At 44.7% G+C, this 25631-nt stretch overlaps 1 long non-coding RNA gene and 1 pseudogene across 1 annotated transcript; one reads left to right on the forward strand and one right to left on the reverse strand.

Annotated features, from left to right (window-relative positions):
* Window positions 1–1691: 1691 nt before the first annotated feature.
* Window positions 1692–25058, forward strand: LOC135035457 (uncharacterized). Its single transcript, XR_010230837.1, has 2 exons — window positions 1692–1926; window positions 24722–25058. It is a non-coding gene; the product is annotated as an uncharacterized LOC135035457 (long non-coding RNA).
* On the reverse strand, window positions 6775–6893 carry LOC134953489 (5S ribosomal RNA; annotated as a pseudogene).
* Window positions 25059–25631: the final 573 nt, after the last annotated feature.

The following is a 25631-nucleotide window of genomic DNA, read 5'->3' on the forward strand; positions in this document are numbered from 1 at the left end:
AATCATATTGCTCCCCACATAAATCCTATTGCTCCCCACATGAATTATTCACATTGTTCCCCTTCATAAATCCATAAATCCTTATTCTACCCACATAAATCCTATTGTTCCCCACAGGAGAAATAAAATAACAAATATTAGCTACTACCGGTCAGCTGTCCTCCTCCCTGTCCGTCAGCGGAAGGGGTTGTTCATAGTGGAGTGCTGCGAATACTGAGCAGCGGGCAGTCGGGCAGGTGTGGATGTGGGTGGGCAAGGAAAGCTGTGTATGTAGGCAGGAACTGGAAGATGTGTATGCAGGCGGGTGGGCTGGCTGGGTGGTGAGACGCGGCAGCTGTGACCTATGATATCACATCGCCACGTCTTCAAGGCATAGGTCATGGCCAGAGCACGAATGATCTTCTAAGAAGAGCCCGGGCCAACAGTTCACACTGAAGGTGCAGGAAGCTGCTCTGGCTCCGCGGCACACCTTGCATCTGGTCGCGGCACACTAGTGTGCCACGGCACACTGGTTGAAAAAGCCTGTACTATGGTATCAGAAATCTCTGAATGCTAGATACGTCTAGCTAATGCTATTTCCAGAGCCACATGAACAATGGGGTGGACTGGGCTACAGATCCGGGCCATCATTAACACAGCATGATGATGACCAGCAGCCCAGTTAGCCACACTCAGAAATTTTAGAATTCTAGTTTTCTATTTTATACAATCTTTGTACTTTTATATGGTTAGGGAAACACTGTGATAGCATAGGCGGTGTACACGTCCACAGGGCACTACTCACACCTCCTCAGCGTCTCACAATGAGCCCTTGACCATTGTCAGCCCCCGGCCCATGTGGCCCTGGCTATTTCTACAGTTATTGCTAGAAGCAATGCTGCAGAAGGTGGTAAGTACAGATGTGTCCTCCTGTCTCAATGTTGCAGTCGTGTCGAACAGCCTCTCTAGGCGCGTCAGGTCCTGTGAGACTGACATCATCAGACATCTTTTTAGCTGAAAATACGTCTTGGTCACAAAACAATGCCACTAGGATGCACCAGGAGACTGTGCCAATTAATTTGATATGCAACACTTGTATATCTTGTGTGCGACTGAGTCTCTGAATCTGTATACGAAGTGCTAACATGTAGCTACTGGTTTTTTTTCCGTGCCAAGTTCTATTGTGCTTTGTATATGGACTCAGTCACACACGGTATACAGATCAAATTAATTAAAACAGTGAAACATGCAATATCACAAGAGAGCGCTAGATACCGATCATTACTATATAAACATTTTATTCAATCACATAAAATAAAAGCATAAAAAATGCAATTCATATTTTCATAAAAGAATTATTCCCACTGCTGATATTATTTACACGCTGCCATATGCTGTATCCCAATTGTATATTGCACAGATGTCCACATCCAAAAGACCAGTGTGGCTGGTTTGCTCCCAAGCAAATTATAAAGTCCCAATTTGTATACATATATATACAGTTTATCCGTGCATTGGTGAATATATAAAATGTTAAGTATGGTGATTGAAACCTGGTCCATTAACAGCATAAAACACCTGCTGATTAACTAATCGAGACACCTGTCAAGCACCTGAGAACCTGCTTCTATGATTGGTTCTATGATTGGTTACCCTGGAGTTTAAATAGAGCTCTCCTCTGCACTGTTTTACCATCTGATGAAACTGTGGTTTGATTTTCATGGAGAAACATGTTAAGGACATCTCACGCTGCTGTTTTTCCCTGAGATCTACACAAGCACAGCACCACAGTCCGGACTCCAGCACACGGCAAACTGCCTGAATTCTGCAGCTACGAACGGCGCCCTCCCTCCCCGGTGAACTGAATAGAACACTGCCGCTCCCACCAACCACAACGGATTCCGCATGCTGACAGCCAGCCTCACATGAGACTCTAAGGAATAAGTGGTGAGCACAAAATTGTTTGGCGGTCGGGGGAGGTAGTAGCATAGCGCCCATCGTTTATACAGCTGAACACTTACCATCTAGTGAACACCATTCACATTCCCTAAAACAAATTGGGACTTTATAATTTGCTTTGGAGCGAACCAGCCACACTGGTCTTTTGGATGTGGATATCTGTGCAATATACAATTGGGATACAGTATATGGCAGCGTGTAAATAATATCAGCAGTGGGAATAATTATTTTATGAAAATATGCAATGCATTTTTTATGCTTTTATTTTATGTGATTGAATAAAATGTTTATATAGTAATGATCGGTATCTAGCGCTCTCTTGTGATATTGCCTGTTTCACAATTACTTTGTATCTATTTGAGTATCGCAGAATACTCATGTGGGAGCAGCTATAAGTATATAGATATCAGTATATCAATTCTATTATATAAATTGGGTGACCAACAGCTTTATTTTGTGCCTTATATCAGAGTGCCTGATTTGATAATTTTAGGAGTCCATAATTATCAAGCATTATAATTAAAAGTCTCCTGGTTTGTCCTAGTCACATCGCATTGCAACTAAGACGCATTTTCAGCAAAAAAAGACGCTCAGTACTAACAAAATTGCACAGACCTGTCAGCTCACTCAAGTCAGGCACCTCCCATTACGTGGTATATTGAGGCTAGATATATGAGTACACATCTGTAAGGTATATAAAGACATGACTACTGACACCTTGCTGTTCCAGAGTTGAATGCAAGTCAGTTTTGTGGACGAACATTATGTGTTTCTCATTACACATGACCCAGAGCAGAGCGTGCGCAAGTCAGGAGCAAACGCAGGATTTGGAGGGCATATACAGTATATATAAATATATATATACACACACATAGGGTTGAGAGGAGACTGGTTGCCACTTTAAGCTGACGACAGAGGTAGCTGTAGTGGCTGACCTTGTGCAGCAGCAGCAATCCCCCCTCTCCCTTGCCTCCAGACATTCTATATGCAGAGACCTCTGCCAATCGGAGCTCTCATTATGGACAGCTGCAGAGGTCACAAATTGTGTGGAGATAGAGACACAGCTGTCTGCATCTCCCCCAAAAAAATCAGCCTTGGAGTGGGGGGGGGGGGGGGGTGTCGCCTCAACTTGTGAGTGACTGGGCTTAACTGGTTTTAATTCAGAATTTGCACATAGGCAAACTTTACAGGATTACAAGTTAACAGAAATTTGGTTTGGTTCCGCACAGGAAAAATGTGGTAATGATGAACATAGATTAATACACAGATTGTAGAAAACTGTTCAGGGAATGACCAACGATACTAAGTTTAAATTTAAAGATTCTTAATGAAGACATCTAAATAATTATTTGAGTTGGTGGTGCTCCCAGAGTCAGTAATGGTTAAGCAAAGAGAAGAAAAAAGAGACTGTGTTGGGGCACGCTTAGAAATTTGAAATAAGTTTATTAAAACTTAACATTTAATTAATAACTGTTATGAACCACAGGTAGTGGTTCATTCCTATTTTATGTTTATAAAGTTGTCTTGCATGCCAGGATTTCCTGTTGCTCTGTTTTAGAATCCTCTTGTCTGCTGCCGCTGGTGAGTCTGTGTAATTGCAGCTTGTTCCCTTGTGTTCAGCCTCACCTGGCTGCTAATTGCATCTGGTCAGTTGGAATCATGCAACAAGGCAGCTGCATGGGATTACTAATTAGGCCTCTCTGTTATATGCTGGCTGTTTGCAATTCACAGATGCTGGTGATAATTCCTGGGTTTTCAGTCTGCTTGAGTTCTGAGCTTGGTTCCTGCTAGTTCCTGAGCTTCCTGTGTCGATTCCTGTGTCAGTCCCTGTGTCGATTCCTATGTCTGATCCCGTGTCCTGCCGTGAGGCGTTCCTGTCCTGAGGTCCAGTACCTTTGCCTGTGCAAGTTTCTGGCTTCTTGGTGTCCACCGGTCTGTCGTTTGGGATTCTGCCTGTCCTCCAGTTCTGAGAGTCTGTGTCAGCAGCATTGGGAGTTCCTGTCCGTTTGCCAGTATTCGTACCGGTTCCGTGAGTAGCGGCACGGCCGCGTCCGTTGGCTTAGGCCGCTGTGTTCCCTTATTATTTCTGTCACTGGTGTTTTGCAGAGGGTTCTGCTTATGCTGTCACCGCCGGTACACAAGTATTGTGTCGGTGTGTGGTCAGCATTTCCTTTGTTCTTTTCCTTTGGCGGCAAGCCGCACATACTTTGCTTTTAGGTTTGTTAGTAGCCCCTGGCCTTGTTGTTTAGTCAGAGGGCCCCTTGTTATCACCCTGTCTCGGTTCACTCTTTGTCTCTCATTAAGACCTGAGGGGGCATCGAAGTTGGGCAGACGTAATCCGCCCTTCAAACGCGGCTGCCATGGGCTCAAGCAACCATAGTCTCGCAAGAGTGTACTGACAGCACGGGTGAGACAACGGAGATAGGGCGCCAGGGGCTATTCCCTTTCCATTCCCCTTTCCCAGCATTCCGTCCTGGTGCTCTGGACTCGCTTCATAACATCTCCCTTGTTCTGAGCACCAGGAACCTAACAATAACGAATAAAAGTAATGAGGAGTTTGATACCAAAAAATTGTTCAAGAACACAAAGTAAACATATATATTGACAGAAATCAGGATAAGCCTGATACAAAATTATGGGCACCTGTGGTGAAAAATATACTGAAAAACATAAAAAAATTACAAAAAATTAATATTATTAAGGTGCCTGAGTTAATCAAAATTCAAAATTGGAGTAGAGGTAAATGATATGTACATATAATCACCGCAGTGATAATTGTAGGTAAGCACCTAGTCTAAAACCTCATGAGAATAGATGAGAGGCACAAAGGTTCATAATTGAAATGTCAAATGACTGAGGGTAATCACCTGGTAGAGATTCTGTTTGCTAAAAGGCTAGATCCTTATAGATAACAAAGCATTTAAGATAAAAGTATGATTATTAAAGATACAAAAGAGCATTGATAAATAAGCCTAAAGGCAAAGCCAATTGTAGATAAATAGAAGGTTTGCGGGAAAGTTGGATAAGGAATAGGTAAGTTTCAGAAGTTGCTCTAAAGGTGCATACACACGGAGAGATTTTGGCTATGAGAGATTTTGACTAACTTTTCCCTTGAACTGGCAGTAGGAGATTTTGACTAACTTTACCAGAGATTTTGTCTAACTATGCAAGAGATTTTGGCTATGGGAGATTTTGGCTATCTCATTTAAATAAGGGGATGAGTGTCATATATAGGACGATTTTACAGGGTGGCTGGTATTTAAATAGCTGAAAGTTAAAAAAAAAAATTTGCGTGGGGTCCCCCCTCCTATGTAAAACCAGCCTCCGGCTCTTTCAGCCAGTCCTGGTTGTTAAAATACAGAGGAAAAAATGAGTAGGGTTCCCCCATATTTAGACAACCAGCACCGGGCTCTGCATCCGGTCCTGGTTTAAAAAATACGGGGGACAAAAGACATAGGGGTCCCCCGTATTTTCCAAACCAGCACCGGGCTCCACTAGCCAGGGAGATAATGCCACAGCCGGGGGACACTTTTTTATATTGGTCCCTGCGGCCGTGCCATTACCCCCCCCAACTAGTCACCCCTGGCCGGGGTACACTGGAGGAGTGAGGACCCCTTAAATCAAGGAGTCCCCCCCCCCCCCCCCCTCCAGCCACCCAAGGGCCAGGGGTGAAGCCCGAGGCTGTCCCCCCCCCCCCCCCCCATCCGTGGCCCGGTGGATGGGAGGCTGATAGCCTTTCAATAGTAATATTGTTCTTTACAGGAGGCCTACAGGTCCCAGCAAGCCTGCCCCAGCATGTTGGCACTTGGAGAACCACAAGTGCCAGCATGCCCGGACATAAAGGGCCCGCTGGCACCTGTAGTCCACCTGTAAAGAAAATATAAAAAAAAAACACAACACATTCTTTTAAAAATCCTTTATTAAACTGGGTCTTCACCTGGGGGCGGCGGCCTTTAAGCTCTTTTGCATGGCCGCCGCCTTCCCAGGGCTTCCGGCGTCTTCACCTGCGGGGGCGCCACCTCCCCAGGGCTTCTGGGGTCTTGCTCCGGTGTCTTCACCTGGTGGGCGGCGGCTGCTAAGCTCTTTTGCATAGCCGCCGCCCATCCAGGACTTCCACGACGTCTTCACCTGGGAGGCGGCGGCCTTTAAGCTCTTTTGCATGGCCGCCGCCTTCCCAGGACTTCCAGCATCTTCACCTGGTGGGCGGCGGCTGCTAAGCTCTTTTGCATAGCCGCCGCCCATCCAGGACTTCCACGGCGTCTTCAGGAGCTCTTCTCCGCTCCTCCTCCGCCGTCGGACTGACAGCCGCTGCCTCGCGCTGACTTATATAAGTCAGCGGGAGGGGGCAGGGCGATGATGCGGCGTGCCGTGATTGGCTCGCGGCGGCCATCTTGAATTTCAAAAATGACGCTGAGGCGCCATTTTTGAAACTGGTACCGCTCCGCTGCCAAACTCTGCAATAGAAAGGTAAATTTCCCCCGCCCGCACCGCTGCCGCAACCCGCCCCCGCCCGCACCGCCGCCACAACCCGCCGCCGCCCGCACCACCGCCGCCTGCACATCGCTATCGCTGGGAAAAATCGCTGGCCTCTTAAAGTGTTAGCGATTTTGACTAACTTTTGCAGCGACATAGCCAAAATTGACTTGCCTGCACTGACTATTTTTCCCAGTGATAGCGACCTAGCGGGGACGCGCATCGCTATCGCTGGCTGTGTACACACGGAGCGATCTGCACTAACTTTCTGAGCGATTTTGACTATATAGTCAAAATCGCTCAGTTATATCGCTCCGTGTGTATGCACCTTAACACTTCTGCTGTTTGTGATCAGAGGTCACAATCTTACTGCACCTGATATTCCCAAGAGGTCACCCTACTAGGTACTGATCAGGCTTATCAGCGCTTAGCTTCCAAGGTCGGATGAGATTGGGCGTTGCTGCTGAAATATGGCAGTAATAAACACTAGGACACAAATGAGAGAGTGTAATGAGTAGTGAGCAACAAGGTACTTCTGCTGTCCAGTTTCTAGCGCAGATTCTCTGTTGCTGTGAGCATTGCAGAGAGTGGTCTCGCATCTGGATGAGAGGGTACTAAAAATAGAAGTGAGAGATGCTCAGAATAGGGAGGAAACCCTGCCTTCTGCTGTCCGCTATATATCTATATAAGACAGTGGACAGTGGATGAGAGAGGTGGGTTAGGCTTACCTATTGAAAAAAAGGGTGGTGGGAAAATTAGAAGGAGAAGAAATGGTAATGTGGTGAGATCACAAATTAACGAAAAATTAAGTAAATTATGAAATAAAACAATCATGAAATCAACGATTAATTGGAAAAAGGAAAGTAAACACAGGCTGCATGGTAAAGGCTTACCAAAATGGGTATAAGACCCTGTTTATGCAGAAAGGATTCTGCAAAAAAGTATTACATTTAAAAGGAAATACCAGAAAATGGTTTAGAACAATAATTAAGGATCAAAAATAGCAAACATGGAAAAAAAACAATATTGATTATATATCAGTATCAGTTAAATAACTGGAGTCCAAATGGGCACATACAATACCAGGGAGTCCCAAAAGTGATCTGAGCTAGAAAGAGTTCAGCATCACTGAGCACAGACGGACCGTTTCACCAGGGTGGCTTTTTCATATACTGTACATAACTCCTATTATCTTCTGGGCTACAGAAATGGCTAGTGCAAGTGTGCTCAGATAATGTCAACTGCTATGAAACAAAGCCTATGGATGTGGGGGGGCAGACCAGCTACAGATATGTGTAGAACTGTGTATGGGCGAATACTAGGGAGGCCAATCCCGGGGCATTTTTTAAATGCTCAATCCTGAGATTCCTGGGATTGCAGTAGGGAGCAGGGAGAGTATATGTGGAGGGCAGCAAGGGAGTGTGGACGTAGGGAGCAAGGGAGGGTGGGTGTAGGGAGCATGTTAGTAGCAGAAAGGGAGGGTGGGTGTAGGGAGCAGCGGGAGGGTGGGTGTAGGGAGGGTGGGTGTGTAGGGAGCATGTAAGGAACAGGAAGGAAAGGTGGCTGTAGCGAGCAGGGAGGATGTCTAGAGCAGTGAGGGAGTGTGGGTGTAGGTAACGATACCATTTACTAATTAGGTGGGCCGCGGGCAGCAGCCATGGACACACACATACACTGGCCGCATTTCAAATGTAGCGCTGGCCGCTAGCCAGTCAGAACTGGCAGTCCGGTAGCCAATCAGGAGCCGCGGCTGCTGCTGCTTCCCTGATTGTCTGCCAGCTCTGATTGGCTGGCGGCCGGCGCTACATTTGAAATGCTGCCAGCGCGGTCAGTGTGTGTCCATAGCTGCTGTAACTACCTCGCTGACAGCCGGGCAGCGCTGTGCTATAGTGCTCAACGCTGTCCGGCAAAACTGCGCATGCGCACTCTAATCCCGTGAATCCCGGGATTCAAATCCTGGCATTTTTGGGCCCAAATCCCGGGATCCCGCCGGTCCCGATCCCAGGATTGGCCTCCCTAGCGAATACATGCTTTCAGATCCTTACATGCAATGCAGGATCTGACTTCTGTTCAATATGCATCAGACCTTAGGTAATGAAGAGGCATTTGGTAGTGGCTAAAAGAGCACGGTAATTTAGAGCAGTTGTAATATAGATACGTTCTTTAAACTTTAGTAAAATCCATTATCCAAAATACGTATCGCAAGCAGTGAGGGTATAAGGGGGTAGATGTATTAAGCCTGGAGAAGTGATAAAGCAGTGATAAGTGCAAGGTGATAATGCACCAGCCAATCACTGTAAATTTACATATTGGAGCTGATTGGCTGGTGCGTTATCACCTTGCACTTATCACTGCTTTATCACTTCTCCAGGCTTAATACATCTGCCCCAAGGTTCATTGCCTACAGTATGCAAGGAAAATGTTAAATCTAAAATGATTTGTAAATAATTCAGACATCTCATCTATTTTACGGTATTTTACTTTAAAATACCAATTTCTTTGAAGAAATCCTAGCTGACATTAAATTAGCCACATGAAAAGGAGAAGGCTAGAACATTAAGCATAGGTTTTGAGCCAAGTCTCACATCCTTTGTTGCCGCTGTGTAAAGCACATTATACCATGAACAAAATAAAATGTGTGCTGAGCTCCAGTAAAGTATTTAATCCTTAACAGTTCTGGTTACTAGAAAAGCGAAAGGTGGACTCCGCTTCACCAGCTAAATAGGCTTCATTGTGTTGTACATCAACTGACTTAGCCCTCAAATTATAGATGTGAGTGAACATACTGTAAGGCAGGGAACCAGCATACACAAGATAATAATGGCTTTGCATTTCATCTGTATTCCCTGTTTAGAATTACATGTTGCATGTACATGTTGAAAGGTATTACAAAATGTATTTTCTAGGAGATCAGAGGTAGAATTTAAGACTGTGTATAAGACACCCCAATAGATTTTCCCCATCAGTGGGGTAAATTTACTAAGATTCGTATTTTCCCGTTTGAGGTCAAAGTTCAATCACGAATGACATCGAAAGTGTAAATATGCAACTTTTTGAATTGATTACGACTAATTTACTAAGCTGCCGTATTCTGCATTTTCGGGTTTTCCGATGTCTGTCATTCGTTTTTTTTAGGCAGTGTTTTACGTGAGTGACTTGTAAAACACTGCCGACTTTAATACAATGAATCTCGGCCGGATCTGAGAGATCCGTGCTGGGCTTCATTGTGCACCTTGTAAAAAAAAAATGTTTAAATGTAAAAAAAAAAAATTGAGTGGGGTCCCCCCTCCTAAGGCAAACCAGCCTTGGGCTCTTTGAGCCGATCCTGGTTGCAGAAATATGGGGAAAAAATGGACAGGGGTTCCCCCATATTTAAACAACCAGCATCGGGCTCTGCGCCTGGTCCTAGTTCCAAAAATACGGGGGACAAAAAGCGTAGGGGTCCCCCGTATTTTTGAAACCAGCACCGGGCACCACTAGCTGGACAGATAATGCCACAGCCGGGGGTCACTTTTATATAGTGCCTTGCGGCCGTGGCATCAAATATCCAAATATCCAACTAGTAATCCCTGGCTGGGGTACCCTGGGGGAGTGGGGACCCCTTCAATCAAGGGGTCCCCCCCCCAGCCACCCAAGGGCCAGGGGTGAAGCACGAGGCTGTCCCCCGTCCCCCCCCATCCAATGGGCTGCGGATGGGGGGCTGATAGCCTTTGTTCAAAGTGAATGATATTGTTTTTAGTAGCAGTACTACAAGGCCCAGCAAGCCTCCCCCGCAAGCTGGTACTTGGAGAACCACAAGTACCAGCATGCGGCGGAAAAATGGGCCCGCTGGTACCTGTAGTACTACTACTAAAAAAATACCCCAATAAAGACAACACACACACACCTTGAAAGTATAACTTTAATACATCCATCCACACCTCCATATACACATACTTACCTTATGTTCCCACGCAGGTCGGTCCTCTTCTCCAGTAGAATCCATGGTGTACCTGTAGAAAAAATTTATACTCGCATAATCCAGTGTTTTAGGCTCCTCTGTAAATCCTTTTGTAATCCACGTACTTGAAAAAATAAAAAAACGGATACCCGACCACGAACTGAAAGGGGACCCATGTTTTCACATGGGACCCCTTTCCCCGAATGCCAGAAACCCACTCTGACTGATGTCTAAGTGGGTTTCTTCAGCCAATCGGGCAGCGCCACGTTGTGGCACCCTCCTGATCGGCTGTGTGCTCCTGTACTGTCTGACAGGCGGCACACGGCAGTGTTACAATGTAGCGCCTATGCGCTCCATTGTAACCAATGGTGGGAATTTTAAGGTCAGCGGTGAGGTCACTTTCGGTCAACCACTGACCTGAAAGTTCCCACCATTGGTTACAATGGAGCGCATAGGCGCTACATTGTAACACTGCCGTGTGCCGCCTGTCAGACAGTGCAGGAGCACACAGCCGATCAGGAGGGTACCACAACGTGGCGCTCCCTGATTGGCTGAAGAAACCCACTTAGACATCAGTCAGAGTGGGTTTCTGGCATTCGGGGAAAGGGGTCCCATGTTAACCAAAAGAGTGACGTTTCGGGGACGTGCTCCCCTTCCTCCAAAACAATTTAACACTGTAAAATCAAACAATAAATACCCACTTACCCCGTGGGCCTCCCCCACCAGCGTGCATCCCCAGTCACGTTTGCCTGCAGACTCCGATGAACACTCCCAGCTTCCGGCGGCGGGCGGATGTGACGTAGCAGGGCCCGGCCTGGTTACCACGGCGGGAGTCCAGCAGAGGGCCGAGACAACGGGTTGCCGTGGTAACCAAAACGTCAACACTCTTTTGGTTAATACATTCCATGTTTTTGCTGACTTCGAGTGCCGCCTCTTTCTTTGCTATTATCCTGGGTGGCCCCCCTTTTGGAAGGCACAGGAGCAAGTATTCCACATTCAGCTAACCTAGTGGAGTGCCGGAGCTGCTACAGTACTATTATAAACCCCAGCGTGTCGTGCAGACACAGGGGTTTTTCTCAAGGCACCCTTCAGCATCATTATTCTCCTCATTACCTCAGGGTTTCCTGATCACCTGCACGTTTTGGAAGCACCAGCACTTTATGCTACACTTTTAATATTTGGCACCTGGTAAGGAGATGGCGACCGCTGCCTCTGATGGAGGCAATCACACATCATTTATGCTGTTATGTGACACCATGGACACACTTAGCTTTTCAGACCTCGAGGCAGAGGCTATACTGCACAAGGATCCAGCTTTTACAGATAAAGCCTGTACTACCTCTGAGGATGTATTCAGGGAATTGTTAAAAATGAAAAAACGGGAGCTTGATTACTTATATCATAGTCGCACCCTGTCAGACTATTACAGAGCCAAGCAATTGCCCAGGGGTTTCAGGGTACACAATACCCCGACAATTGGAAGACACAATGCAATTTTTTGCAAAAAATGGGTCTCCGTACAGAACAAGTGCTCGATGGACCTTATTCTTCTTGTTATTGTCAAAGTCAGAAAAATGTCTTAGTGCACACTGCCATATTTGCACCGCACACTGGTCCGTGCTGCGCATGCGTACGCTCTCCCGTGGAAGCGCATACCCGCAATAGCGTGCACTCGCACGCGCAGTATGCGCATTTACGGTAGAGTTTATGTGATCGTAGCGTGCGACTCATTCGTTACAAAAGTTCACAATTAATGTAGTTTATAGATCATGTTCCCCTCAATAGTTTCTGTAAGTTTGGTTTAGATAGAATGTCCCTGAGCGGAGGAATCCCTCTTTGTATTGCACGAAGGGTCTAACAGGAGTCATACAGCAGTGTTTGATACCCATCGGAAGAGTATTTAATTAGCAATATTCCGGTGTTGGTTTGGAGCGTATTAATCGCTCGTGCGAATAGTTATGGACATAAGAAGTTTATGTCCATTTCTATGATTTGCACATACTCAGGTATGCGGCGGGAAACCCAGTTCCCCACCCACCTGAGCTGTTGGAAATCAGCACAGCCCACCTGTGTGAATCAACCTATGACCTTTGGTTACAGTACAGGGCCGAATTCCTGTGTCCAATAAACTGTAGGATTGTAGGGACTAGGAGATTGCATTGTGTGTGGGGCATAAATAGGCAGACCGACCACATCCAGCTCACTCTCTCATCAACGGTTATCTGCTGATAATCGGGAGCTGGATATCGAGGCGCTGGCGATCATACCCTTTGTGCGTAAGTTCTCTCCATAATCATTGTCTTTCTGCGAGCCAATCTCTCTCTCTCTCTCTATCTCTCTCTCTCCTTTTTTTCCCTTAAATACCTTATAGTATTATAGTATTGTATCGTATTGCATTTAGGTCAGTGTAGTATTGTCTTTTTTGTATTTATTGTTTAGTTCTGTGGTTAGGAAGTCTCTGTTATATTGTAGTGTATCATATGTACTGTTATCCCCTTTTACAAGTATATTAGACATAATACAGTTAATAGGCCTTGGAAACCTAAACCAGTATCAGTGTATTTACTATAGTGTTAAGTGTTCACTTGAGCGTCGGTGACGCTCAAACAGCTTTGTAGATAGTCAGGTTACACAAGGTTGCATTTACACCCTGTACTCACATTAAGGTATTCTGTGTGTTTCATCGGTATAAGGTTTAATATCAAGGTATAGTGTTGTGAGCGTCTGCACCGCTGGTGACCTCCTCGTGGTCTCTAGCGTATGCTACGTTACAGCGAATCTTTCCCCTAGACATAACCAATAACGTGTCCTGTGATCACTGGGCCGTGAGCGAACGTGACGCTTGAGCGTCTCGCCTACGGCTGAGCGATCGTTACGCAAATAGCGTATCATTACGGTATTTCTTAAGTAAGCAGCGTACAGTGTTCTTAGCTTCATAAGGGTTATTTATACGACAAAGGAATTTAGCATTGTCAATTGCGGGCTCGTCCTATACTTCTCATATCTGCACTAGGTAGATCAGCAGACATTATCCCTCCAGCAAAGGGTGGGAGGTTGTCTCACAGTGCTGACGGGATAAGCGTCTGCTTCGCTTGGGTAAAGAGTGCTGAAGGAATCCGGTAACCGGAAGTAAGAACAAAACGCTTGTGTCTTTTAAAACTGTTTATTTTTCTTTTGTCTTGCGTACGCACGCATATATCTGCATTTCTATTTCATTTTTTCGTATATCACTATTCCTGTTTGCCAAATTTTATAGTTGATAGAAAGGGCTAAAAGGAGATTTGCTGTTATTTAATAGTAGAGGTAATAGTTAAAGTATAGAACAAACACACGGTTTGTCTGAGATACAAGGCAGTCAGTGTGGATTGCGGTAGATGATCAGGGATCATTTACATTGATAAAAGTATATATATTGTGTTACGGTGGATCCTTTGCATTGCGTACACGTGTCGCTAACAAAGACTAGCGTACGCAATCCGAAAGGCAGACGCACGCAGCGTACATTACGCAACGTAGCGTCTGGTTACGCCCACGTAGCTCAAGTTGTGATAAAGTTGAAGTAGCGCAAAAGCGATAAGTAGCGCAAAAGCGATAAGTAGCGCAAAAGCGATAAGTAACGCACAGCGGTAGATAACGCGACGCGGTAAATAACGCAAATCTATTTTTGGGAAAACTGAAATTTAGTTTAACAGATCCTGCTCCTAATTGGTAACACTTTTGGCCTGAAGACCATTTCTGCGCAGAAATAGATATAGAAACAAAAGTGTACATGTGTTGAGTGAGTGTGTTTTGTATACAAAAGTTTATACAATTTTAAAGGTGGAACCAAAAGGAAAGTCGGGTACTCGTTAAGGAACATACGTGTAAGTGACATATACGGTGGCTAGGGAGGCATCCCTGGTTAAAATAATAATTTGAGCATTAGAGTATAGCGGAACATAAGGTAACAAGACCAGGAGGTCATAAGGTAACAAGACCAGGAGGTCATAAGGTAACAAGACCAGGAGGTCATAAGGTAAAAAGGTCCGCTATAAAAGTCCAGTGGCACAACGCCTGGGGTGTTGGTGCAGAACCCATATAGGCCATATAAGCTCTGGTTGAAGGAATCGCAGCCGAAAACATCGATTCCATTGATCTTTCAGTACATGACAAGTAGTGCTCGTGTACTGAACGATTGGACCGCACGTTATTGTGTGCAGTAGTTAGTAACCTGACCTAATACCATTAGAGTAAACTGGTCACAAACGCTATTTGTACATTCTGACGTGATTTGTGTAATTTTTTATTTTTGGAAGGGAAGTTCGCTGGTCACTCAGGAACTATCCAACAACCGATACTTGCTGGGGACTGGTAGGTCCAGCACGCCCCAGTAAGTAAAGGTTTACAGGGGCCCTGGGTTGGGTACCACAGCTCTGGTTACAGTGATTGCGGCACAGGCCAACGTGGGCGAGAAGTAAGTGGGGTACTTGATAAACCACCACCGCCGGCCTGCCCAAGGACATCTTGGTTTGTTTGTAAGGGTGCGCTGAAAGCCTTGATATTCAAAGAGGAATAAGCAACGCCTGCAGATTATGGGGGCCATTTGTTCCGGTAGGGGGCGATCAACCCAGGTTCAGGTTGATTCGGAGAACCGATCCATCGGGTCGGCACGATATGTGATGTGTAAGAAATATGGAAATCACGCTGAAGTTTTTTGTGATGAATGGGAGAGAATGACTGTACAAGACAGGGACAAGTTCCCAAGAATAGGTAGCTTCAGTCCAGAGGTGTTACAAAATTTAAGGAGGAGGATAAGTCTCGTTGAACTAACGAAGAGACAAAATAAACATTATGAATATTTACAGTTATGGCAACAGGAAAGTGAATTACAAAGAGTCTATTGACTTTTCTGACTCTTATCTTGAGAGGAGAGACATGGCATCGGGAGAGGAGTTGATTGCGGAGAGAAAAGCACAAAAGTGGAACAATAAAAACGCTCTTAGCAACTGTAACATAGATTATAAGAATAAGTGTAATAAATGTAACAATGATTATTGTAATACTGTTGAATGTACAACTATTAACCTGTGCCAGTTGCACCCCATGTCAAACCTCCCTCAGGAATACAAACAAGACAGTGAGCCCAGAACGATGTCAGCACCTTTTCCAACAACCACCACAGAAGCCATCCAGGTGGACACGACCAAATGGGTAAAGGCAATAATCGAACCCCCTAACGGAGGGTCAGGTGAGGTCGTGTCCACAGGTACGTACAATGTTTCATATCACGCACAAACAGATGTACCCCATATTGTAAGGCCAACACAAGATGATGGAACTGAGCTCAATCTGGCCAGGGTGATCTCAGTCCCCAATGGGAAGACTGACGATCAGGGAATCATTCCCGTCAAGGACAGTGCAATGCGCTGTCTCTTGTCCCGGACCGAATTGAGATCAATTGTGTCTGAATTTCCTGATCCTAGGAAAAATCTAGCCAAATGTCAAAGGTTTATAAAAGAACTAGGAAACGCCACAGAACCCACCAACAAAGAGTGGCGGACAGTGCTGAGGGCATGTTTGCCCTCCAGGGTTGACCCTGAAAAGTTCATTGCTGATTGTAAATTAAACACAGAGGTACCTTGTACGGAGGAACACAATCAGGAATGTATTAGGCAGATTAACCGACAGTTAGGAATATATTTCCCAGCTGCTGTCAAGTGGAATGAAATTTTCTCCATAAGACAAAACGAAAGGGAAAATGTTTCTAATTATTTCAATCGAGCACTGCAAATAATGGCTGGAAACACTGGGATCACGGACATCAAGACAAATGCACAACATAGAAGAATAGCGGTTAAGGTATTAATGAATGGTTTAAAAGATGAATTAAAAACAAGGGTACAGACCACCAACCCAAACTGGAGAGATATCTCGGTGACTGCACTAAGAGAGGCCGTCATCAATCAGGATCAGAATATCACCAGATACAGAGAGTCACAAAGAGATAAGTTAATGGCAGCAAAAATACAGGCCCAAACCACAAGACCACCCCAACAAAAGCCCCACACCCCTGCGAGAAATCCAGATATGGTAGTCTGTTACCATTGTCATAGAAAGGGACACATTGCAAGAGATTGTAGATCACGAGAAAGACAACACCATAGTCATAAAATCCAAGGAACCAGGGAAGTACAGGGGAAACGATTGATGATGATGAGCATCCGAGCGTTTGAGGAGGCATCAAATCAGCCAAGACCCCATTTCACTGACACTTGGAGGGAGCCCAGGATTTGTTACCATTGTAGAAGAGAAGGGCATTATGCCAGTAACTGTAATAACCCACATAAAGTTAGACCCCCTAGACATGAAAATGAGCATGAATATAACACACCAAATTACAAGCAGGGATCATATGGGAAGAATTTTGGGCCACACCCATAACACATAGGCAGGAAAGGTGATTGTTAGGAATGGAGGCAAGCCTGAGGTAACGGTTAATGAAGTGGGAGGTCATTCACTGAAGACACAGGAATGACCAGGTTAAACGTTGTAAATGTATTTGTGGAAAATGTTTTTCTCTTTTCTCACTCTCTATCCCCATCTCTGACGATTATTGGTAAGAATTCAAACATTGCATATTCGCTTGGTCCTTGCAGAAGTCTACCAAACCCCAGCATGACCTACCCACCACAATGTATTCTGGCCAGATACAGACAGTGGAATAATGCAAGTGCTGGTGGGGAGGGACTGCTCAAGGAAACCATTAGACACGTAGATACGACAGCCTAATAAGTCTGACAATGTTTTTCTAATGCTAACAATGTTTTCTTAATGTTGACAATGTTTAAAAATGTTTTGTTTCTCTTTTCTCATTGGTGGTTATTGTCGAGTTATGTAATGTATAGAGAACAATTCATGTGCATATATCTCTTTTGTTTTTTTTTGTTGTCTCTCTCTTCCCACTCATGTTTCCATGGTTTAAAGATGGTATGTCATCCCTCAGTTGGACCAATGGTAATGCCAGATTTTTTCTCCTTACAGAAAGATCGCCGGTTAGGAAGGAATATTGCATCACCAGAATGTTCGTTTGGAAGACTGAGAGACAACACCTTTGAGAGGACAGCAGAACAAGAAGAACAACAAGACGAGAGAACTTATTATCGTAACGAGTTCTCTCCCCCTCAAACTGATTTTCTTATACCCCATTTACAAATTTCTTCTTTTCTCCTCCTGTAAGATGGACTTGCCCCAAGAGACTGTGATATGGATTTTTCCCGTTAACCATGATGTTGACCAGAACAGTCTGTTTCGGTGAGAGTACCAGTGAGGTCGAGAAAGGATCCAGAAAGGTCCTGATGACTGAGACGGAGGTGTAAATTTCCAATAGCAACCCAATCACCAAGCAAAGGCGAGTACCGGGCACGATCTAACAACCATGTTATCTGTAAACTTTTTCTTTGAAGGATTGTTAGTTCAAAAAGAAAAACTGTATCTGTAGGCTCTGTGACAATGGTTGAAGATGGATGCATAAAGAAATGCCAATCCAGTCTTAATATCCATATGGACCGGCATCCATTGAGTGACTATCACTCCTCAGTGGGTAGTGTGTTAAATAAAACTGATTGTTGGGTATGCTCTCAAGTACCTCAGGGTCATAGTAAATCAGGGCTAGTACCATTTCCTTTAACGTTAGGGGAGGTACTTGAGCTAAGTGGTGGGAGACCGGTGGACCGGAGGTTTAACATCTCCAGCCCTCCTAGTTTGAAGCTCCACCAATACCATGTGGATAGGTCCCTCATATGTTTTAACATCTCCAATCCTAGAAAACCGGGAAATTGGGAAGTGTCATGGAGCAACCTTACCATGACCTTTTCACACAGAGCAGATAGAATGCCTACAGATACAGAGCTCGTACGCCACATAGCCAGTAGAGGAAAATCTTTCCGGTATAGATGTACCTTAGGAAGTAGGATTACTAGAGTTGGAGAGGTATCACCAGGATACTGTGCACATATCGTACAAACTGATACGTGCATTAAGCAGATGGAAGAATTAGGGTCAGGAGATTTCACCTGGAAGGTTTGTAACATGGTCATGTCCTTCTCCGTCCCTTATGTTCTCCCCGATGATGCATATTTCATATGCGGGAGAAAGGCGTACAAGTGGCTTGCCCCAAACTCTGAAGGATTGTGTTATATTGGAAAAGTATTGCCTGAAGTAATGACTGTTACACATGACAAAATGAAGGACATACACCGTGGTGCCCAAACTCCTTATACTCACACTCACTACGAGCACCTTGTTAAAAGACAACTGTCAGAAAGGTTAGAGCATCCGGCCTCTGATCTTATCCATGAATCCACCGGGATTCAGGTTCTGGTAGCGTTAGATTTCACTCGCACCGCTCGAGGTGTGATGAATTATAGATACATTTCCGCACTCGCCAATTTGTTAGATAATATCACTGAAATGTATGATGACACGTTTAGATACACTGGAAGAGAACTTCAAGCTTATAAAACAGAACTAGTTCAGCATAGGATGGTTCTTAATTATCTTACAGCAGTAACAGGCGGATATTGTGTTACATTGGCAACACAGTACGGCATAAAGTGTTGCACGTATATCACAAATAGCACCGAGGATCCGGTAGAGGTCATAGACCAAAAGATGGACGATATTCTGCAATTAAAGTGGGAATTTCGTCGAAAACACAATCTCACCCTTGCTGCTGTAGGTAATGAGCTGACTGGTTGGGTGTCATGGTTGAACCCGCGAAATTGGTTCTCCGGTTTAGGGGACTGGGCTCAAGGAGTCATAATGGATGTTGGAAAGTTTCTCCTATGTATTTTGGGTGTCGTTATATCTATTGGATTGATATTTAGATGCGGGCAGGCTTTGATGAGGTGCAAGCAAAGTACGAAAGTGATGAGCTTGAGGAGTGAGGAAACTGTAATTAACCTGGATTTGATTTATGACCCAATGCTAGAAACCATGACGTAATGATGTAATGAGTATACGGTCCGTCTTTCACCCATTTCTATGTTTTCCTCCGAGGTACAAAGACCCACGTAGACGAAGGATTTGATGAGCCAAGGGGCCGACAACGGAAAGATGGAAAGAAGAAGAGCAGACGACCTGATAAACAAGATTTTGATGGACAATGCCATGGGTACCCCAGTTTCCCTAGGAACTTTAAAACCACGCTAGCCCAACATTTTTTGTAAATCCATGGACGTTGTATGCTTTACTCACGATTTATGAGCAAAAGCACAAAGAAGAAGACTCCAATCAACCGACACCAATCAAGACCTCAATCGACGAACGTACATTAACCTGACATAGAATATCATTGCATTTTTCGTAAGTGTTCTTTATCTTCATCTCTGCAACCCTCAGGTAATAACACACATAGTCGATAGGGAATACAGGCACAGATAGCAGCAACCACATACCCCCCCAATTCATGTATCATCAACTAAAATGTGCATCCCCATTGTGTTACAACCACAGCCGAAATGAGCTCGGTAGAGTTTGACAGCCCATCCACAGACCTGTACCACAGGATAAGAAGGAATTCAAATGTATACTTCGCAATACCTCGAAGCTTGATTTACCACACGTACGGCACGATGATACATGACCCTCCAAACATGGACTCATACACACATGCTTCTACTTTCTCACTAGGTCATACCCTTTTCACACCTACTCCTTTCTTCTTCCTTTCCCCACCATAGAAATCAATTAACCCCTGACTTACATTTTTCTCCTTAAATATTTTGTGGCAGTTATTATTGACTGCCAAAGGGTGGACTGTCAAAGTCAGAAAAATGTCTTAGTGCACACTGCCATATTTGCACCGCACACTGGTCCGTGCTGCGCATGCGTACGCTCTCCCGTGGAAGCGCATACCCGCAATAGCGTGCACTCGCACGCGCAGTATGCGCATTTACGGTAGAGTTTATGTGATCGTAGCGTGCGACTCATTCGTTACAAAAGTTCACAATTAATGTAGTTTATAGATCATGTTCCCCTCAATAGTTTCTGTAAGTTTGGTTTAGATAGAATGTCCCTGAGCGGAGGAATCCCTCTTTGTATTGCACGAAGGGTCTAACAGGAGTCATACAGCAGTGTTTGATACCCATCGGAAGAGTATTTAATTAGCAATATTCCGGTGTTGGTTTGGAGCGTATTAATCGCTCGTGCGAATAGTTATGGACATAAGAAGTTTATGTCCATTTCTATGATTTGCACATACTCAGGTATGCGGCGGGAAACCCAGTTCCCCACCCACCTGAGCTGTTGGAAATCAGCACAGCCCACCTGTATGAATCAACCTATGACCTTTGGTTACAGTACAGGGCCGAATTCCTGTGTCCAATAAACTGTAGGATTGTAGGGACTAGGAGATTGCATTGTGTGTGGGGCATAAATAGGCAGACCGACCACATCCAGCTCACTCTCTCATCAACGGTTATCTGCTGATAATCGGGAGCTGGATATCGAGGCGCTGGCGATCATACCCTTTGTGCGTAAGTTCTCTCCATAATCATTGTCTTTCTGCGAGCCAATCTCTCTCTCTCTCTCTCTCTCTCTCTCTCTCTCTCCTTTTTTTCCCTTAAATACCTTATAGTATTATAGTATTGTATCGTATTGCATTTAGGTCAGTGTAGTATTGTCTTTTTTGTATTTATTGTTTAGTTCTGTGGTTAGGAAGTCTCTGTTATATTGTAGTGTATCATATGTACTGTTATCCCCTTTTACAAGTATATTAGACATAATACAGTTAATAGGCCTTGGAAACCTAAACCAGTATCAGTGTATTTACTATAGTGTTAAGTGTTCACTTGAGCGTCGGTGACGCTCAAACAGCTTTGTAGATAGTCAGGTTACACAAGGTTGCATTTACACCCTGTACTCACATTAAGGTATTCTGTGTGTTTCATCGGTATAAGGTTTAATATCAAGGTATAGTGTTGTGAGCGTCTGCACCGCTGGTGACCTCCTCGTGGTCTCTAGCGTATGCTACGTTACAGCGAATCTTTCCCCTAGACATAACCAATAACGTGTCCTGTGATCACTGGGCCGTGAGCGAACGTGACGCTTGAGCGTCTCGCCTACGGCTGAGCGATCGTTACGCAAATAGCGTATCATTACGGTATTTCTTAAGTAAGCAGCGTACAGTGTTCTTAGCTTTATAAGGGTTATTTATACGACAAAGGAATTTAGCATTGTCATTATAGAGGAATCTACCTGAGAATATAATGTAGTTAAAGAAAAAATTGCAGAATTTGAGAGAGAGCACCTGGGACCCTTGGCTGCGGATCAGTCTGATGTCTGGCTGACTAAATTATCCACGCAACTGGAACAGTACAAAGTGGGACTTTTAAAATTTAAACGAGAGAAACTATCCAAGGTACAGGCGGACTACGCCCAGCACAGAGTATACCCTTGGCTAGGGGGGTCCAGCTCATTTGAAGCACGGGGTAAACCACCAAAGTTTATCAAACGCAGACCACGTGTTAATTTCCAGAGCACATCGGCGAGTGAATCTGAGCAAAGCTCCAGCAACATCTCCACGCCACGTACTATCCCTTTAGGGGTCAAGACACGGGCAGGAATAGCACCAAAAACAAAAAATACACACGAAGAGGTGGACAAAACCAAAGGCAAGGGGGGAAGAAAACCCCCGAAAGGGGAAGACACAATGATTTTCAATTTATCTTCCGCCACTCTCTCACCCATGGAGGTAAGAGTCTTAAGTAAAGGACTTTCTTATGTTCCTACCAACCATCTGGATCCGTTCAGGTGGAAGGTAGATATGTTTAAGTTCAATCGTAAACTTAAAATTCAAGAGTTTTTTTGGTAAAATGCAATCAGATGACTCAAAAGCACCACTACCACCCCGCATCCAAAAACTGGGCCCTAGCTCTAAGTTCGACCCCATTTCTCATAGTGCGTCTTTGAAGACTTTTCATTGATTACTTGAAGCTCTAGGCAATTTACAGAACACCTCTAAATTCCATTCAAATTTGTCCAAAGAGGAACAGGCACTACATGATTTGGGGAGTCGGAAAGATATTCTTATCCGTGGAGCAGATAAGGGTGGGGCCATCGTGGTGCAGGACCTCCATGATTATCGAGAGGAGTGCCTGAGACAATTAAGCGACATGGATACCTATTGCGTATGGGAGAAAGATCCAACAGAGGTTTACAAATGTGAACTTACCAAGATTCTGGATAAAGCAAGAGAGGATGGGATCATTGGGAGTGTGGTGTACGATAAATTACTTACTGAGTATCCCATTACTCCCATTCTGTACACCATCCACAAGGACGCGCAGACCTATAGTTTCAGCCCGTGGATCTCTGTGCGAACCCTTGGCTGTATATTTGGATGCATACTTACAGCCGTGCATCCAGCAGACGTTCACCCACCTCAGAGACTCCAATATGTTACTGAATAAGTTTCTGACCATTGACTCTGTTCCTGAGGGTTTGGTTTTGGCCACGCTTGACGTGGCGAGTTTGTATACCTGTATTCCCCATGAGGCAGGGATACAGGCAGTTAAGAAGTTACTGGTTGGTAATGCACTGTATGTGGGGCCGGATGTTGATTACTTTTTGGTGTTACTTGAGTTCACGTTGACACACAATTATTTTTTGTTTGATGGGAGGTATTATAGACAGCTAACTGGCTGTGTGATGGGGTCCTCAGTGGCCCCGTCGTTTGCAAACTCCTACATGTGGGACGTAGAACGGTGTTTATTTTTTGAAAACTTGGATGTTGGTCAACAGGTTTTTCTTTACTACAGGTATATTGACGACCTGTTTGTCATGTTGAGGGGTACGGAGGAACAACTGGGAGGGCTTATTACTATGCATAACAATTCATCTAGTCCGATTAAATTGACCTTCACAACCAGTAGAGAAGAAATTTGCTTTCTCGATATTCACATCAGGTTAGTGGCGGGCCAGATTGTCACCAAGCTTTATGCTAAACCCACTGACCGTAACACCCTCTTATGTCATGACAGTTTCCACCCGGTCCCCACTAGGAAAGGTTTACCCTACACACAGTTTCTAAGAGTGTGCAGGGTGAACAGTGATCATAACGACAGAGACAAACAGTTGAATGAGATGGAAGAAAAATTTAGGCAGAGAGGATACCCATCACTTCTGTTGCAAAATGCTAGAAAGAAAGCTCTGTTGCATAATATAAATTGGCTGCTCAAGTCCAGCACAACCCAGAAATCCAGGAATGCTCTGACTGCTGTCACATGGGTTAATGAATTCAATTCTATGAGTGCCAGAACGAGTAAAGTTGCTAATTTTTTGGCCCATTGTGTCGTCTGAAACTGACCTCCCGAAGTTATTTCACAAGAAACTTATGCCCAGTTACACCAGAGGGCGCAATATTCGGGATATTGTGGTGAAAACTGATATCTCGAATATTAAGACACCAGTCACACATTTCTTAACGAGAGAACGGGTGCTACAAGTGCCTGGGATGCACCACGTGCACTTATATGTCACCTGGGGATACGAGTACGCATCCCTTCTCAGGCAAAAATTTTCCAATCAAATGGCCTCTGACATGTAGCACTAAATTTGTTATATATGTAATTATGTGCCGTGTGGCACTTATTACATTGGAAAGACAGAGTGCCAATTCAAAACCCGTATGGCACAACATAGACAAGCCATACGTAATGCGCTGAACACGGGGGTGGCTGAACAACCAGTAGCCAGACATTTTCTGGAATTTAAACACAACATGGCTATGCTGAGACATAGGATTATAGATCATGTCCCTGAGTCCAACAGAGGGGGTGATAGGGGGAAGAAGCTCTTGCAGCTTGAGTCCCGGTGGATTTTCAAGTTACAAACATTGCGTCCTAGGGGTCTGAGTGACACACTTGGTCTCATTCACTTTTTGTGACTTTTCCTTTAGTCAGGTTTTTTGTCTTGTCAGATCGCCCTGTGAGAATTAGCATTCAGCAGTAGTTTGGGTAAACTTTAGGTTATGAGGGGCCACCTGTTATTATATACAATACATGTAATATTATGGCTATATGTCTGTATTAGTGGGTCATGAAGTCACATGATGGTTATGGATGGTCCATTGGTACAGCAGTGTGCAGATATTGATAGTTAGTTTGCCATAGGATCTTTTCCCTGCACCAGTCACTCAATATGAGCAACTGGTTTTTAAGATTTTTTTATGACATTTTTAAGATTGCTGTGTGTATCATTTTTCACTTTCATAAACCTGTTCTCAAGTGTTTGGTAGAACAGCTTAATTGTTATGTTCACGAATATTGCAGTATTTTTTTTTTTTTTTTTTTTCTATTCTAACATTTCAATATTTTCGTTTTGTATATTTAGTGTCCCCATGGTTACAAGCCGAGCTCCGGTGCGTCACTTCCGCCAGGCTTGAGGGAGCTGGAGGCATCGCGGGAGTCCAGCGGAGGGCCGAGACAACGGGTTGCCGTGGTAACCAGGCCGGGCCCTGCTACGTCACATCCGCCCCGCCGCCAGAAGCTGGGAGTGTTCATCGGAATCTGCAGGCAAACATGACTGGGGACGCACGCTGGTGGGGGAGGCCCACGGGGAAAGTGGGTATTTATTGTTTGATTTGACACAGTGTTAAATTGTTCTGAGGAAGGGGAGCACGTCCCTGAAACGTCAACGCTCTTTTGGTTAATACATTCCATGTTTTTGCTGACTTCGAGTGCCGCCTCTTTCTTTGCTATATATATATATATATATATATATATATATATATATATATATATATATATATATATATATATATATATATATAATATATAATAATTTATTAATAATAGGGTCCCCCTGGGTACAATTGTCCCCTCACATTTGGGTAAAATCAATAGAACAGTTAGGCTGCCCTTCTGCTGACCCTGTCAGTCTACACAGGGAAAGATTGGCGCCACTGCCTCCTATAATTAACTACCCTGCTCAGCAACAACGGAGCCCGGGAAACTGGTCCCCCCACTGATTGGCCCCCCAGGTTGCGGTGCAGAAGAACCTTAGGGCAGGCTGTTACCAGGGCCCAAGGAGACAGTTATGACAAGGGACGGGGGTGGGCTGGAGAGTGCTCATCCTTTAAAGAGGCACCACAGTGCAGGAGGGAGGGAGCCCTGGAGGAGAATCCAGAGAGGGCCCTGTGAAGATTGCAGTGACTCATCGGAGAGTGACGGAGGACTTGGGCGCCGGATGCAGTACGGAGAAACAGCCCGCACAGACCCGCTGGATAGACTCCTGATCAGAG

Source organism: Pseudophryne corroboree, chromosome 1 (genome assembly GCF_028390025.1).
Source record: "Pseudophryne corroboree isolate aPseCor3 chromosome 1, aPseCor3.hap2, whole genome shotgun sequence".
Lineage (NCBI taxonomy): Eukaryota > Metazoa > Chordata > Amphibia > Anura > Myobatrachidae > Pseudophryne > Pseudophryne corroboree.